At 33.5% G+C, this 18,347-nt stretch overlaps 1 non-coding gene across 1 annotated transcript; it reads left to right on the top strand.

Moving 5' to 3' along the window:
* Nucleotides 1-16,130: 16,130 nt before the first annotated feature.
* On the top strand, nucleotides 16,131-16,222 carry LOC129881197 (small nucleolar RNA snoR109). The gene has a single exon (XR_008765530.1). It is a non-coding gene; the product is annotated as a small nucleolar RNA snoR109 (small nucleolar RNA).
* Nucleotides 16,223-18,347: the final 2,125 nt, after the last annotated feature.

The following is an 18,347-nucleotide window of genomic DNA, read 5'->3' as shown; positions in this document are numbered from 1 at the left end:
GAATCGGAGGAGTTTGGTCCTCATCGTTAACCCTTGCTCTTCGAGGTGGTCTTCCACGAGTCATTATTTAGAGAACACAAAATGGGTCGTTAGTTAAAGGAAAGCTTAGGACACTCTAAGGCATGACATGAATTTGAAAGAAGTGAAAATTTTCCTAAACGTCTCATAGTCTCTTATTCATAATTGTGGCGCTCTTCACAACCATGAACAAGAACCTATTCGACGCGGTATGTTGGACTTCCAAGGATCATTCAAAACCTCGGGCTCTGATACCAAGTTTGTCACGACCCAAGCCTAGGGCCTAGACGTGACATGGCGAATGAGGAACCCGAAAGTACCTCAAACAAGCCTCTTAGCATTCTTTTAGCCTTTCATAGGTAATGATGATAAATAAACAAGCGGAAATCATAATAAATCTTCAACTTACATATGTCCAACAATACCTCTAACTATTAGATTTAACGGGGCTAAGACAAGTCTCTAGCTCACCCTCAATCATAATAGAAGAAATTCCATAGTAAAATATCTTAACATATCATAAACTAGAATGATAAAGGAGTATTGTTCCCGGAACATGGGAACTCACCAAAAGTAGTCTTCAATAGAATATCAACTAGCCACGTGGAGGAGAATGAGGAGGAGCACTGATACCTACATGGTGATATCATGTAGGCAAAAGAGTATGCATTAGTACTTTGAATGTACTAAGTATGTAAGGATGCATGAACATTGAGGAAACATTAAAACATTTATGTAATATGGAACTTAATTTAATGTATGCATAATAAATCATATATATATCCTTTAAAACATTCATTTTGTGGGAAATTAACCATAACCGACATTTAAGACCATGCGAGCTATTACATGGAATCCAACATAACCCCATACGTTGGCCGGGGAGACTACTTGCCGGGTAGAACTCCGTCAACTTCATTCGTTTCTTTAACTTTAACTTTAAGGGCTATTTATGGATCCATTAGCCTAAGCCTACAAGGGCTCCTATGTTGGCACATAGTTAATGAGACAAGGGGTTGCTACTAGGATTCCCTTACCGAATCCCACCTCAATGCCTCATTCGGTGCTAAGTCAATCCCACGGAATAGTTTAATACTTCAAAATATTCATAGCATATAACTTGATAATTCAAACATCATATTCGGTAGAATAGCTCATTAAAATATTTGATAATTCAAATATGCAAGAATTGTCCTTATTGCATAAAGAATCCATGATTCATATCATTTCATAATTCTTTCATTTCATAAGACTCCCTTTTTTATCATAGATATTACTTTCATAAATATTTATTTGGAGTCAAAGCTTTCAAGTCAAACTTTATTAAAAACATAGTAAAACTAGGTGGGTTCAAATCACTTCAACTTGCAAATATGTATGTAAATAAATATACATAAATACTTTGAAATCCATTAATTAAAAATCATGCTTTAAACAACCCACCATGAATTTCAAGAACCTTTAAATAGATAAATAAAAGAATTACTTGTAAACCATCAATTCATACATATGAAATTATGTTGCATCAAAATAGAGCAATAATCATTAGTTTAACCATGATTCATATTATTAAGTAAAATTAAGAATTACCATAAGAAAATATTACTTGAAATCAAGAGACTTAATTGAAAGAGTTTTTGGACTACATGGGTGGAAGAACCCATGGATAAATACCCACATAACTTAGAGTAGAGCTTAGAGAAAATAAATATAATTTATCATATAATCAAAATAATTTAGACATGAGAGTGGAAGGAATACTCTCATTGAAGCCTTACATACCTGGAAACCGAAGCTTTAGTTGATACCGGAAGACTTAATGACCACTCTTGAGTCCTAGCTTTTCTCCTTGCCGGAACGTTTTGTGTACTACCCGGAATATATGAATTACCGGAATAGTATTTCTTCACTACTAAAAACTAAAACTATATTTGAGAATGTGTAAAGAAGTGTATAGAGAGAAGATTTGCTTGAGAAAGATTGATGAATAAAATGAGGAAATAAGGTGGGTATTTATAGGTGGGAAAGAGGACCTAACAATAAATAAAATAATTATAAATAAAAATCTAAAAATTTAGTGGAATATATTGATGTCATGGATGATGTTAAATGGAGGACAATTTATGTCATGAGTGATGTCAAATGTATCTAGATCTTTCTATGGTAGGTGAAATGAGTTATCTTCGACAGAATACTCGTTTTGGGAGCTACGTTTGAATAAGATAAATTCCTTATTAGGATTTGGTGTCTTCATAAGAATTGTAGATATGGAAGTCTAGTTTCATATCGTTCAAGAATCAACCAATTTGGATAAACCTACAGTGAGATATGATTTTTCTTCTATAAACACTCATTTTCGTCACAGCATCCTACCTTACAAAAATTAATTTATTTGACCTACGTAACCTCCAAATCTTAAAATACGGTCTTCATAAAAGTTGTAGGTAATGATCTTGTGGTTACTCAGAAATTTGAATCACTCAATTTGGATATTCCTATGAAATGTTATGACGAAAATACAGAGGTTGTATCATGTTTAGGCAAAAATTGAAACATCGTATACAACGTTTTTAGGAGATGTTCCAGCTATTTTACATACCATGCATTCCATGTAATGACATTATTCAGCATTGTATCATTTCATAATGCAGATTTATGTACTCAGGATTGATAGCAGCCACATCATTATGATGCCACTTTCATCCAACTTATGGTAAGACCTTCTTTCTTTCGGGAGGCTCAAGTTTATCTAAAGTATAAATAGTTATTAGATGTTATTAGTAGAGTATCTAGGTAGCTTAGGGTCTTGTCCCTATAACCTATTTTTAGTATGTTAGAAGCTTTATTAACGAGTCGTTGAGTCTTATTAGCAGCTATTTTATTAATATCTCTTATTTAACATTTATTACTTATAAATGATTGAAGTAATTTTCTACAGCAATTGCGTGTCCACTTTTAAACAGCTTCCACTTATTTGTTTAGTCTTCAGCTTAATAGTAAGTCAGACTAAGGATTCACTTGGGACTAAAAATGGTTTTGAGTGCCGACCACGCTCTGAACGTATGTCACACTCTGAGTCTACACTGTAAGCGTGGTCGACACTAAAAAACCAATGTTGGTTCCCAAGCGATCCCTTAGCCTAACAAAAAACTCAATAGGGTTCATGTGAAAGCCAACATTAACACATATATCAAAAACTCAACTCATAAAAATCATCAAAGTATATTTAAATATATATATAAGAATCCAATAGAATTTATATTAATAACTTAATAATTCAATTTATCAAAATCAAAACTCAATCACAAAACTCAACTTGACTAAATGAAGATGTAGGGCATGTAGATGACCTTAGTCCAACATTGTGATTATCCTTACCTCGGAAGACCAATGATCTAGACGAAACTTGAACAAATTGTTTGGAACACTTGAACCCTAGCGTCTCCTCTTCTCCCCAACCCTTGCTCTCAAAATATTATAAGTAATAATGAGATAAAAAGGAATGTTGGATACTAATAAGGAACTAATTTTAGTCCCAAAATATTTTAAATTTTATTTGAGAAAAGTGGGAAAAGACTAAAATACCCTTTATTAAAATTGCATCTAGGCCGTCTACGGGCACTTCTACAGACCGTAGAGTCTTCTATGGGCCATAGAAGACCGATCGTAGAACCTATGATCCAAAATTGGACTCCACTATTTTGGGTAAGGTTGGGTCTATGGGCACCCTTGACGGGTCGTAGACCCATTTATGGATCGTGAAATCCAATCATAAAAATATTAGGGATTCTCAAAAGGGTCAGGGTTTATGGATCCTCATACGGGTTGTAGATTATTATGGATCGTAGACCTTGACTCATGGAACTTAGTGAAAATTCCAATAGCTACTGGAATTGTATCATTAGGTATATGAGTCCTTTTTATGGGTTGTAGACCCTTTGACAGGTTGTACTAAGACTCATGGTAAAGGACTTAGAGTTGGGCCTTGGGGACCCTTATACGATCAATCCCTACTAGTCGTACAACACATTACGAACTGTAAAGATGGATCGTGGAGATGAGTCTCAATAACTCAAATTTGGCTAAGTGGTGGGAGTTCTATGAGCCCTCCTACGATTCATAGAACACTTTATAGGTCATGGAGTGTGGTCGTAAACCTCTAAAAGTTTACTTTCTCAAGTTCTCTTGTGGTTCCTCTTGATCAATCTAAGTTAAAATAATATGAAGTGTTACAACATAGGCTTGTGGTGTGACAAACTTGGTATCAGAGTATAAAGTTTAAGTGTCCAAAAGTGTCTATGAAGCCGTATCTAGTAAAGTCTTGCTTATAGGTGTGTTTTACATTGTGTTGTGCACCACACTCATAATCAAGAGGCTATAGGGCATTTAAGAGATGTTTCCAATTCATTCATACTTTAGCTCATGCAATAGATTGTGCCATAAGAAACTCATTTAGATTCGTGTGTTGCTTAAATTTGTTAGGCTACCCTACATGCTCAAGGTGGTAGAAATAATAATGCTCAGATCCTTATCGATAAGACACTCTCAAATAAAGCCATCAAAAAGTAAAGAGGGTGCACAATGGCTTGAGAGGAGACCAATAATGTCTTTAAGTTTATTGATTCAAGATAATGTACCTTTATTCATATGAATCGTGCATTTGAACCAAAGCAAGATGTATGTGCTCTCAGACTATCTTCTATTTCAGATGATATCCTTAAGGGAGAAATTATGTCTCTAAATCCTTTGGTAGTGTTGTCACTATTTGTGGAGCCAGAAATTTTATTGAGGGGTTAAAAAATGAATCAGGTCAAATATGAATGGGTCGGGTAAAATATAAGTGGGCTAGATGAAGTTCAACTTTACCTCAGAGAACAAAATTATTTTATTTTTTCAATAGTATTTAGACAAGAAATTGGTTATTAAAATTATTTTATTATTTTACCTTAGAGAGGATGAAAATTAGTTAGGTTTGAGCCAAAAGATTTTCGAAAAAAATTATTCCATATAACAAAGAAGAAGAGGAAAATGTGGAGTGATGAGCTTTTAATAGAGAAAGAAGTCGTTCCAATTGTTTAGAAGAAAAATCCAAACGCCTGCAGCTAAAATGCTGAAAAGGCATCACAAGAAGGACTTGAACCTGCGTGACATTGCGTTAATCTAAACCTCTTTGCCACTGAACCAAGCCTTGAACTTGTGTTTGAGGGAGTTCAATATTTAATATATCCACATAAAATAAAATTTTGATTCTATATATACAGTGTATTTTTTTTGTCGAGGGGGTTCGGATGAACCCCTGAGCTTGATGTAGCTCCACCTCTAGTTTTCACTCAAGAGATAGTGTGAATTGGTGCATTGTAATCCATAAGTATATAGTGAAATGGTGCATTGTAATCCATAAGTATATAGTGAAATGGTGCATTGTAAGTATGGCTGTTCACAGTTTTGGTTAAAACCAAAACCAAACCGAATAAAAAAATCAACATTTGTTTTGATTTAGTTTTAAATTTGAAAAACTGATAATATTTAGTTTGGTTATGGTTATAGTAAAAAATAACAGAATAAATAACCGAACCAAACCGATAATTATATACATAAAATTTATAATTATTTATATGTATAATATTAGCTTTTCATAAATAATTAAAGATATTTTATACCTTTTAATTAATAATTTAATTTTGATCTACTTATTTTCAAGGCTCATGTCTTAAAAGAATATGTTCAAGTCCAACAATCCAAGCCCAACTCTAAATTCTAAGCCCTAGTAAGCACTAAGCAGTAAGGAACATAAGGGATTAAGGGTAAACTGTAAAAACCCTACTATCTTTTTTCCTTTTACAATTTTGATTTTTGTTCACTTCCAGCCTAAGAACAAGAGAAGCAGAAGCTCACGTTTCTCACAAAGTCATAGTCATAGACTCATAGTGAAGGCTCAAGAGCAACCTCAACTCCTCAAGTACAAGACTGTCAAATTTTGAGAATGTTTGTTAGAATTTTTTTGAATTTTAAGTTGATTTTAAGTTGTTTCCTTTTTTGTTTCGAATGTTTAAGTTGTTTCTGTCACGACCCAAGCCTAGGGCCTAGACGTGACATGGCGAATGAGGAACCCGAAAGTACCTCAAACAAGCTTCTTAGCATTCTTTTAGCCTTTCATAGGTAATGATGATAAATAAACAAGCGGAAATCATAATAAATCTTCAACTTACATATGTCCAACAATACCTCTAACTATTAGATTTAACGGGGCTAAGACAAGTCCCTAGCTCACCCTCAATCATAATATAAGAAATTCCATAGTAAAATATCTTAACATATCATAAACTAGAAAGATAAAGGAGTATTGTTCCCGGAACATGGGAACTCACCAAAAGTAGTCTTCAATAGAATATCAACTAGCCACGTGGAGGAGAATGAGAAGGAGCACTGATCCCTACATGGTGATATCATGTAGGCAAAAGAGTATGCATTAGTACTTTGAATGTACTAAGTATGTAAGGATGCATGAACATTGAGGAAACATTAAAACATTTATTTAATATGGAACTTAATTTAATGTATGCATAATAAATCATATATATATCCTTTAAAACATTCATTTTGTGGGAAATTAACCATAACCGACATTTAAGACCATGCGAGCTATTACATGGAATCCAACATAACCCCCTATGTTGGCCGGGGAGACTACTTGCCGGGTAGAACTCCGTCAACTTCATTCGTTTCTTTAACTTTAACTTTAAGGGCTATTTATGGATCCATTAGCCTAAGCCTACAAGGGCTCCTATGTTGGCACATAGTTAATGAGACAAGGGGTTGCTACTAGGATTCCCTTACCGAATCCCACCTCAATGCCTCATTCGGTGCTAAGTCAATCCCACGGAATAGTTTAATACTTCAAAATATTCATAGCATATAACTTGAGAATTCAAACATCATATTCGGTAGAATAGCTCATTAAAATATTTGATAATTCAAATATGCAAGAATTGTCCTTATTGCATAAAGAATCCATGATTCATATCATTTCATAATTCTTTCATTTCATAAGACTCCCTTTTTTATCATAGATATTACTTTCATAAATATTTATTTGGAGTCAAAGCTTTCAAGTCAAACTTTATTAAAAACATAGTAAAACTAGGTGGGTTCAAATCACTTCAACTTGCAAATATGTATGTAAATAAATATACATAAATACTTTGAAATCCATTAATTAAAAATCATGCTTTAAACAACCCACCATGAATTTCAAGAACCTTTAAATAGATAAATAAAAGAATTACTTGTAAACCATCAATTCATACATATGAAATTATGTTGCATCAAAATAGAGCAATAATCATTAGTTTAACCATGATTCATATTATTAAGTAAAATTAAGAATTACCATAAGAAAATATTACTTGAAATCAAGAGACTTAATTGAAAGAGTTTTTGGACTACATGGGTGGAAGAACCCATGGATAAATACCCACATAACTTAGAGTAGAGCTTAGAGAAAATAAATATAATTTATCATATAATCAAAATAATTTAGACATGAGAGTGGAAGGAATACTCTCATTGAAGCCTTACATACCTGGAAACCGAAGCTTTAGTTGATACCGGAAGACTTAATGACCACTCTTGAGTCCTACCTTTTCTCCTTGCCGGAACGTTTTGTGTACTACCCGGAATATATGAATTACCGGAATAGTATTTCTTCACTACTAAAAACTAAAACTATATTTGAGAATGTGTAAAGAAGTGTATAGAGAGAAGATTTGCTTGAGAAAGATTGATGAATAAAATGAGGAAATAAGGTGGGTATTTATAGGTGGGAAAGAGGACCTAACAATAAATAAAATAATTATAAATAAAAATCTAAAAATTTAGTGGAATATATTGATGTCATGGATGATGTTAAATGGAGGACAATTTATGTCATGAGTGATGTCAAATGTATCTAGATCTTTCTATGGTAGGTGAAATGAGTTATCTTCGACAGAATACTCGTTTTGGGAGCTACGTTTGAATAAGATAAATTCCTTATTAGGATTTGGTGTCTTCATAAGAATTGTAGATATGGAAGTCTAGTTTCATATCGTTCAAGAATCAACCAATTTGGATAAACCTACAGTGAGATATGATTTTTCTTCTATAAACACTCATTTTCGTCACAGCATCCTACCTTACAAAAATTAATTTATTTGACCTACGTAACCTCCAAATCTTAAAATACGGTCTTCATAAAAGTTGTAGGTAATGATATTGTGGTTACTCAGAAATTTGAATCACTCAATTTGGATATTCCTATGAAATGTTATGATGAAAATACAGAGGTTGTATCATGTTTAGGCAAAAATTGAAACATCGTATACAACGTTTTTAGGGGATGTTCCAGCTATTTTACATACCATGCATTCCATGTAATGACATTATTCAGCATTGTATCATTTCATAATGCAGATTTATGTACTCAGGATTGATAGCAGCCACATCATTATGATGCCACTTTCATCCAACTTATGGTAAGACCTTCAATCCCACGGAATAGTTTAATACTTCAAAATATTCATAACATATAACTTGAGAATTCAAACATCATATTCGGTAGAATAGCTCATTAAAACATTTGATAATTCAAATATACAAGAATTGTCCTTATTGCATAAAGAATCCATCATTCATATCATTTCATAATTCTTTCATTTCATAAGACTCCCTTTTTTATCATAGATATTGCTTTCATAAACATTTATTTGGAGTCAAAGCTTTCAAGTCAAACTTTATTAAAAACATAGTAAAACTAGGTGGGTTTAAATCATTACAACTTGCAAATATGTATGTAAACAAATATTTATAAATACTTTAAAATCCATTAATTAGAAATCATGCTTTAAACAACCCACCATGAATTCAAGAGTCTTTAAATAGATAAATAGAGGAATTACTTGTAAACCATCAATTTATATATATGAAATTATGTTGCATCAAAATAGAGAAATAATCATTAGTTTAACCATGATTCATACTATTAAGTAAAAATAAGAATTTACCATAAGAAAATATTACTTGAAATCAAGAGACTTAATTGAAAGAGTTTTTGGACTATATGGATGAAAGAACTCATGGATAAACACCCACATAACTTAGAGTAGAGCTTAAAAAAAATAAATATAATTTATCATATAATCAAAATAATTTAGACATGAGAGTGGAAGGAATACTCTCATTGAAGCCTTACATACCTGGAAACCGAAGCTTTAGTTGGTACCGGAAGACTTAATGAACACTCTTGAGTCTTAGCTTCTCTCCTTCCCGGAATGTTTTGTGTACTACCCGGAATAAATGAATTAACGGAATAGTATTTCTTCACTACTAAAAACTAAAACTATATTTGATAATGTGTAAAGAAGTGTATAGAGAGAAGATTTGCTTGAGAAAGCTTGATGAATAAAATGAGGAAATAAGGTGGGTATTTATAGATGGAAAGAGTGACCTAACAATAAATAAAGTAATTATAAAAAAAATCTGAAAATTTAGTGGAATATATTGATGTCATGGATGATGTTAAATGGAGGACAATTTATGTCATGAGTGATGTCAAATGTATCTAGATCTTTCTATGGTAGGTGAAATGAGTTATTTTTGACAGAATACTCTTTTTGGGAGTTGCGTTTGAATAAGATAAATTCCTTATTAGGATTTGGTGTCTTCATAAGAATTGTAGATATGGAAGTCTAGTTTCATATCGTTCAAGAATCAACCAATTTGGATAAACCTACAGTGAGATATGATATTTCTTCTATAAACACTCATTTCCGTCACAGCATCCTACCTTACAAAAATTAATTTATTTGACCTACTTAACCTCCGAATCTTAAAATATGGTCTTCATAAAAGTTGTAGGTAATGATCGTGTGGTTACTCAAAAATTTGAATCACTTAATTTGGATATTTCTATGAAAAGGTATGCCCAAAATACAGAGGTTGTATCATGTTTAGGCGAAAATTGAATCATCATATACAACGTTTTTAGAGGATGTTACAGTTTCCTTTTCTGTTTTGAATGTTTAAGTTGATTTTAAGTTGTTTCCTTTGCTTGCTACTTGATTTTAACTTAAGTTGTTTCCTTTTCTGTTTCGAATTTTTACCTTTATTTTTTCTTATTTGAATGAGTCCTAAACTTCTAATATTTTTCAGATGAAAAGGACAGCTACAGAGGTTGAAGATTTGGAGGTTGAACATTTGGAGCTTCCTAAATATAGTTCAGTAACACCAACATCTATTGTAACACAAGCACATGGCAATGCTCCTAATACTTCTTTAGTGCGTAAACCTCCTAAAAAGCAGAAAAGAACTACTCCTTATAGTCGAGACCCTAGCCCTGGGATAATGGTAGAAGAACATCTGAAATTTGGGATCACTACATACAGTTTACTAATAAAATAAGGGAATTCCGGGCAAAATGCAAGTACTGCCCCAAAGACTTTGCTTGCCCTTCTAATTATGGAACTTCTAATCTTTGGGGACATTTGCTTAACAAGTGTGAGAAATACCCTTTTAAGATCACTGATAAGAAACAGACAACACTCAATATTAAACCTATTAAAGGAGGAAGACAAAAAGGGTTGGAAAAGGTTGTTTATAATGTTGTCGAAGTTAGAAGGGTCGTTACCGAGTTTGTTATAATAGATGAACAACCATTTAGAGTCGTTGAGGGGGAAGGCTTTAAGAGGCTAGTGGCGGTTGTTTTGCCTAATTTTGTGTTACCTTCTCGCATTACTATTGCTACACAATGTTTAAAAATTTATGAAGAAGAGAAATAATTTACACGTTCAGTGTAATGCTCATATCTTGAATTTAATTGTAAAAGAAGGATTGAGTGAACAAAATGAGTCCATTTCTCAGGTAAGGAGTGCTATGAAATATGTTAAGTCTTCTCCTACAAGATCTGCTTCCTTTAAGTCATATGTTGAGAAGGTAAAACTAGACACCCATGGCCTTTTGAGTTTGGATGTTGAGACGAGGTGAAACTCTACATACTTGATGTTAAATACAGTTGTACAATTTGAAAAAGCCTTTTCAAGAATGTATATTATTGATCATAAGTACTTTAACTAATGTCTTGAATTGAGTGAAACAACAGTGCATTCATCTTCGGAAGATTGGAAGAATGTGAAAGTCTTTCTCAAGTTTCTTGAGATTTTCTATAAAAACAACTTTGAAGTTTTCGAGTACTTTGCATGTTACTTCAAATTATTTCTTCCATGAGCTTTTTAATCTTCAAAGCATAATTGTTCAGTCTTCGAATTACAGTAATTTAATTTTGACCGATATGGCTAAGAAGATGAAAGTTAAGTTTGATAAATATTGGGGTGATTTTGAGGATATGATCATGTTATTATTTGTTGCCGTTGTGTTGGATCCTCGCTACAAAATGAAGTATGTGAAGATCCTTTTTAACAATTTTTATGATCCTGTGAAGGGAAATGGAAAGTCTACTAAAGTGGTGAACACTTTAACTCGCTTGTATAATCATTATAAGAATTCTATTTTTGGGCCTTCTAATAAAAATATTGGAGATCAAACTTGTGTGATGAGTCAAATTGGTGCAATCAATAGTTCTGATGTGTGGCAATCGCAATGGGAGAAATTTTTTGAAGATGAGAATGATGTTGATAATAAGTCTGATCTTGAACAGTATTTGATGGATGATCTGGAGAAGATTAAGGATTTCAATATCTTGACTTGGTGGAAATATTCATCTGAAAGATATCATATTGTCTCTAGGATTGCAAGAGATGTGCTTGTCATTCCTACATCTACTGTTGCCTCGAAATAAGCTTTTAGCACCAGTGGTCGGATACTTGATTGTTATCGAAGTTCTCTATCGACAAAGATGGTTGAATCTCTTGTGTGTTGTCAACAATGGTTGCGGTCAATATCTAAAGAATGCAATCTTGAAGACCTTTTAGAAGAAATTCAAAAATTTGAGATTGCTGAAAAGGGTAATTTTACATAATTAACTATATGAATATTTGTTTCACTTGCTGCAAATTACTATCTTAGAAAGATAGTTGTCGAAACTTTGAGCTTTTTATGGTATTTTAGCTAATTGTTGCTACTTTAATATGTGTTACTACACTTTAATATTGAGAGCTCGAAACTGAGCTGCTGCTGCTAGGGCTATTCAAAATCGACAGCTATCGATAACCCATCCGCAAAATTGACTTATTAGCTTATTGGTATTGGATTATCAAATTAGCGGGTGGGGAATGAATTTAAATTTTATAATTAATGGCTTATCGGTGTGGGGGACGGATTACTCAATTTTGTTATTGGGTAAATCGTTAACCCATTAAGAATTTATTATATTTTTATCCCTAAACATATAAAATATGTATGGTAATTATAATTTGTAAACTTAAAGATAAGTCTCAATAGGCCTAGCCCATTTCGTTAAACAGGCCAAGCCCATTTAGAGTATAAGACATTACTCATTAGACAACAACTACTATATTACTAATTTACGATACTCTAATTTTACTTAAACCTAAATAAGACATAAGAGTATAAGACCCTTCACCCTTGCCAGTTGCCGCCTCTGTCTCATCTCTATTCTCTCATTCTCTCTCAGTCTCTTATGAGGCCAAGAAGTGGCGTCGGCGCCGCCCTGTCTTCTCTTCTACCAAACCTCCTCTCCTTTCTCTTAGGTCGCCGAACCTCTAAACTCGTTGCCTCCCTCTTCTCTTTCCTCCCCTCTGCCTCTATCCTCTCGCTCTCATCTACTATCTCCGACAAAATTTCGCCCTCATCTACTATCTCCGGTGAAAGATCCATCTAGGTTTGTTTTCTCATTTTTTAATTTCTCATTTCTGTCTATTAATTTTCCAATATATTCTTTTGATGCATGTTTACTCTTGTTGTGAATTTTGGCTAAAGCATGAATTTCTTTGAGGTTTCAGATCTTTGATTCACTGATTCTTTATGTTAATGTGCTAAATCCTCACTTTATGTCTAAATCGGCTTCGAATCTACTTTGATTATTTTTGTTAATTTTGGTATGTGCTTCACTAATTTTGGCGTTATTAAACTATTGGTATAAAATTGATTATCCATATTGTAGCTTATTTTTGGGTTGTTGATTGAAATACAGGGACTCAAAGTCTTAAACTTTTAGCATAGATGAACAAAGTGATAAGGTGATAGGTTAAAGTGAGGCTTCAAATGCTCCAAGTCATACTGAGATAACTCTGTCAGCTAGTGCTAAGAAGGAGAAAAAGGCTTGTTGCTTGGGGATCATTTTACAGAAGTTGAAACTTACGAAGGTACGAAAGCAAAATATAGTCATTGCTATAAGTTGTACTATTTTAAGTCAAGAGATGGAACGTCGACTCTTCTTGGTCATTTGTTGACATGTCCTAAACTTCATACTCCTCTTGTTGATAAAAAACAATCAACCATAGGCTTTAAATCTATTCTGGGGGGTAATCAAGGTGATGTAGCTGTTGTCTCTTGGAAATTTGACCAAGAAGAGTGTAGGAAGGCTTTATGTCGTATGGTAATAGTTGATGAGCTTTCTTTTAGCTTTGTCAAAAAAGAAGATTTTAAAGAATTTATGAAAATGACTCGACTCATTTTTGGATCCCTTCCCGTAGTATTGTAACTAGGGACTATTTTAATCTGCTTAATGAAGAAAAACAAAAGTTGATAATGTATTTTATAGAGACAAATCAGAGAATTTGTATTACCACTGACACATAGACTTCTATACAAAGAATTAATTACATGTGTATCACTGTCCATTGGATCGATAGTGATTGGAACATGCGCAAGAAAATACTTACTTTTTGTTGTATTATTAGCCATAAAGGTGAAGATATGGCAAACGGTATTAGTAGGTGCTTATGTGAGTAGGAGATAAATAAGATATTTACTGTCACAGTTGATAATGCAAGCTCAAATGATGTGATAGTAAAAGAATTGTCTAAGCAATTAACAAAAATGGGAACTAATTTGATGAACGGTAATCACCTTCACGTGAGGTGTATGACTCATATCATGAATCTTGTTGTCCAGGATGGTTTAAAAGAATGCTCTTTGTCTATTGAACGTGTTATACATACAGTTAGATATGTTAGGCAGTCTCCTGCAAGGTTGAAAAGATTTTAAGAAAGTTGTGACGATGAACAACTCAGTTGTAAAAAATCTTTATGCTTAGATGTTCTAACTAGGTGGAATTCTACCTATTTGATGTTGAGTAGGGCTATTGAATTTGAGAATGTATTTTCAAATTATGCTTCCCGTGAAATTGGCCTGAGACATTATCTTGAAAATTCTTATGTTGAAATTGGAATCACTACCGATGAACTTTTGAGTAGTGATTGGGTCCATGTGAAAAGAATTATGAGATTTCTTGAGATATTTTATCTTCTTACTTTGAAAATATCTGGATCACGTTATGTTACGTCAAATATTCATTTTCTTAAAATTTGTGCGGTTGTTGTTTATTTGAATCAATTGATGGCAAGCGAAGACACTGGTTTAAGCGATATGGAAAAAAGATGCAAGAAAAATTTAATAAGTATTGGAGAGATCCAATAAAAATGAACAAGATAATTTTCATTTCGTGTATTTTGGATCCTCATTACAAGTTGAATCACTTAGCTATGCACTTGTAAAGATGTTTGGGGAAAAAGGGTTACTATACAAGCAGAAGTAAAGAAGTACATGACTTCATTATTTAGCAAGTATGTAAAATTCAACTCAAAAGGCGGCGTGCTTGCTCAATCTTCACCTTGCTCTTCACTGGACACTTCTACTTCCAGACTTTCTAGCAGTCAAGTAAGTACCCAAAGTACAGAACTTTTAGAATCACTCATGAAATATCTAAAGAACTATAAAACAGCAAATGGGGGTGTGGATGCTAGAATGGAGTTAAATAAATATTTTGGTGAAGAAACTGAGGATGATAGTAAAGAATTTAACATCCTAAACTGGTGAAAAATGAACTCAGCTAGATTTTCTATTCTTGCTGAGATGGCTCGTGATGCATTAGCTGTACCAGTTTCAAGTGTAGCATCTGAATCTACATTTAGTACGGGAAGACGTCTTCTTGATTCATTTAGGAGTTCATTGACTCCTAATTTAGTGCAAGCTCTAGTGTGTATTCAAGATTGGCTTCGAAGTGAAAAATTAAAATAATCTGTTAGCGTTGAGGAAGATCTTGATAATCTCAAGCAGCTTGAACAAGGTAATGATACTTTTTATTATATATTGTTGTATATTATTGTTGTAAATAGTTTATGCTTATTACATGACTCATTATGATAATTTTCTCTTCAGATTTAGCCAGTGCTGGGAAAGACTCTACGCCTACTGTAGTTGACATATAGTACAAGGTGACTTTCATAATATTCTGTTATGATCTTGATTAGAGATGGTTTGAGGATTTACTTTTGAAAAAAAGTTCTAACTTTTAGTATAAATATATATTGGTAAGAACTAATGCACTTGCTACTCCTTTGTAATAGTGAGTACTCTCTTTGTTTAACATACATTGTTGAAATTCTTCAGCATTGTGTTATCTAATTTGAAGCAGGAGTAGACATTTGAGAATTGTTTGATTTAATATGATTTGTATTCATTTGTTGAATGTAGGAGAAGAATGTGCTTTCACAAGAAAAAAAAGACGAGTAGAAAGTTGTGGATGGCTGGACGCTACATTACTCAAAGCCATCAAAGGAATTCCTGAATTGAAGGCATATTTGTCTACAAGATTTTCATTGAAGTCAGGCATGAAACCACATGAGCTTGTCTTTTAAAGGAAGAACACACCTACAATATTTCTGTTGAAATTGATTTTTTGGTAGTACTATTTTTCTGTTTTCTACGGTTTGAACTCGCGTTAAGAGGTCATATTGAGTATTTATTAAGTATAAACATCTTTAATTAGAATTTAAAATATGGAAATTTTCTTGTTTATGCAATTTGTTTTCTTTAATCTTCAAAGCTTAGTGATATGCTTTTCTGCCATGTCAAGATTTTTCTCTGTATTGAAGCTACATGTTACCAAGGTGAATGTTAAGTTATTTGTAACTATGTACTCTTCTTGACTGTCATGGTGGCTGTAGCTATATATGAATATACTGTGAAGTTTAAGTGGCGGGTTGTTGTTAATCTGTTCACATATCTGCTTACCTAACTTCTTACATTGTGCATGCCTGTTAAGAAGGGGAATTGAAGTAAATGATAGAAATTTTACATGTTACCATCGATACACCGCCCTATAATTGCTAATTCGATACCGAACCAACCGATATCTTATAAGTTAGCTAGCAGATTAGTATTTTTAAAAGCCGATAATCGTTAAGTCAAACCGTTAAGCATAATAATCCATTCGATCCGCTCGATAAGTAGCCCTAGCTGTTGCTGCTGAACTGTGCTTCTGCCACAGTTTCAGCAGTGCTGCTACCGCTGCTGAACTGTGTTGAATTTAGAACAAAAATTTCTTCTTTGTTTGATCCATTGTTGCAGGTCTACAGGTTGCTGCTAGTTGTTGGATGTTGCAGGTTCCAAGTATGGTTGTGTTGGAACTGTGTAGGTGGTTGTGTAGTTGAGGTACATATTATTGGAGGTTGTTGGGTGCTACATCTCTGCATTGTCTGAGAAGCTTCATGGAGTTGTTTTTACAAATGGAAAAACTCCAAGAGTAGCTCAACTGCTGTTAGATGCTGAAGTTGTTGTAATTGTTGGTTGTTGAAGATGTTACAATTGTTGGATGCTGAAGTTGTAGTTATGTAGTTGAAGGATTTATTGTTGGACGTTGCAGCTTGATGCAGCTCTGCAAGGTGTTGAAGGTCGTTGGGTGCTGTTGTTGTGGATGTTGCAACTCTGCAATGTATTGCAGGTTACTGAGAGCTGCTGCAAGGTGTTTGCACCATGTAGTGCTCCCTTTGGATATGGAAGAACTCCATGAATTGGATAACCTGCTGGGCACTACAAGTCTGCAGTGTCCATTGGAAATCTTGGAATTTGTTGATGGTGTTGGTCAGCTTGTTCAGCAGCTCTTGGATGAACCAAGTTGTAGTTCTTGGATTCTTCAAGTTGTTTGAAGTTTGGTGGTGATGGAGAACACCATGGGGGGGTCATATTGCAGCTTCTTGAGCTTGTAGGTACATGATGATTAGAGTACTTGAAAAAATCTTTGGATAATGTTTGTATTGGAAGCACTGCATGAATTGGATAATCTGTTGCAGGTCTGTAGTATATGCTGCATCTCTCCCTTGTTTGATCCTTCTCAGATGTTGTAGTGCTGCAAGTTGTTGCAGCTTGTTGGGTGTTGTTTAAGTCCAGCTGCTATACCTTTATGTTTTTAGACATTTAATGCCTAATATCGTGATTTCTTTTGCAGATTCTCCGAGCACTGTTTTGAGCATTGATTAGTTTGGATTTTGGAGCTTAAGCTAAGGAAGAAGGTCGAAATACTTTTGATTATATTATGAATTCTCTAGTTAGTTTAGTTTAAATATGTAATTTTTTCATTTTACTGAACAAAGTTGTTTGTATTTTGGAACCTCTATTTGACTTGTTCTTTTAAATCTAAACTGCATTGCAAGTTTGGTCCACCTGATTTGCCATTAGCATGTCTTTCCCTCAATATGCAGCAAAGTTTGCCCTTGTGGGCCGTGAGTAAAAAAGAGCTTCATAAGAAATTTGAAGAATGTAGAGAGAGAATATTTGAATTGTCTCGGCTAGTTATAAACCAAAAAATCAAACCAAACCGACAATAACCAAATCGGTGGTTATTATTTTACTTGGTTTGGTTATGATTTTAGACATTTAAAAACTGATTAAATTGGTTTAATTATGATTTTAATTAATAACCGACCCAAATCGAACCATGAACACCCCTAATTGTAAGCCATAAGTAGTTGAATGATTCTAAATCTAGAAAGATGAAGTTGAAAGTGTGAGAATCGAAAGTGAGAATGGTGGTTATTGAGGCATGTTTCTTCAATATGTTTTCCTCTTCCACCTTCGATGTGCATTTGTCAACAAACAATGGCCTCCCAATTGTACTGTCGATTCGACTCAATGAATTCTACCCCCAACACTTAATGATAAGTTGGAAAATAATCCATAAATGAATGGTGCTCAGTAATATCTCATCATTGAAGTTAAATTCTGGACACTAAGCTTTTATAATAATAGGATGAGAGTTCATCATATAAGGACCATAATACAATATCATAGCTCGATCCTTAAGCAATTCAAATCTTTTTAAGAAATAACCGTCCTTAATGAAAAAAAATTCTGATTTGATTCTTGATTACCACTTA

Source organism: Solanum dulcamara, chromosome 2 (genome assembly GCF_947179165.1).
Source record: "Solanum dulcamara chromosome 2, daSolDulc1.2, whole genome shotgun sequence".
Taxonomy (NCBI): domain Eukaryota; kingdom Viridiplantae; phylum Streptophyta; class Magnoliopsida; order Solanales; family Solanaceae; genus Solanum; species Solanum dulcamara.
This window is presented reverse-complemented; position numbering and strand designations above follow the sequence as displayed.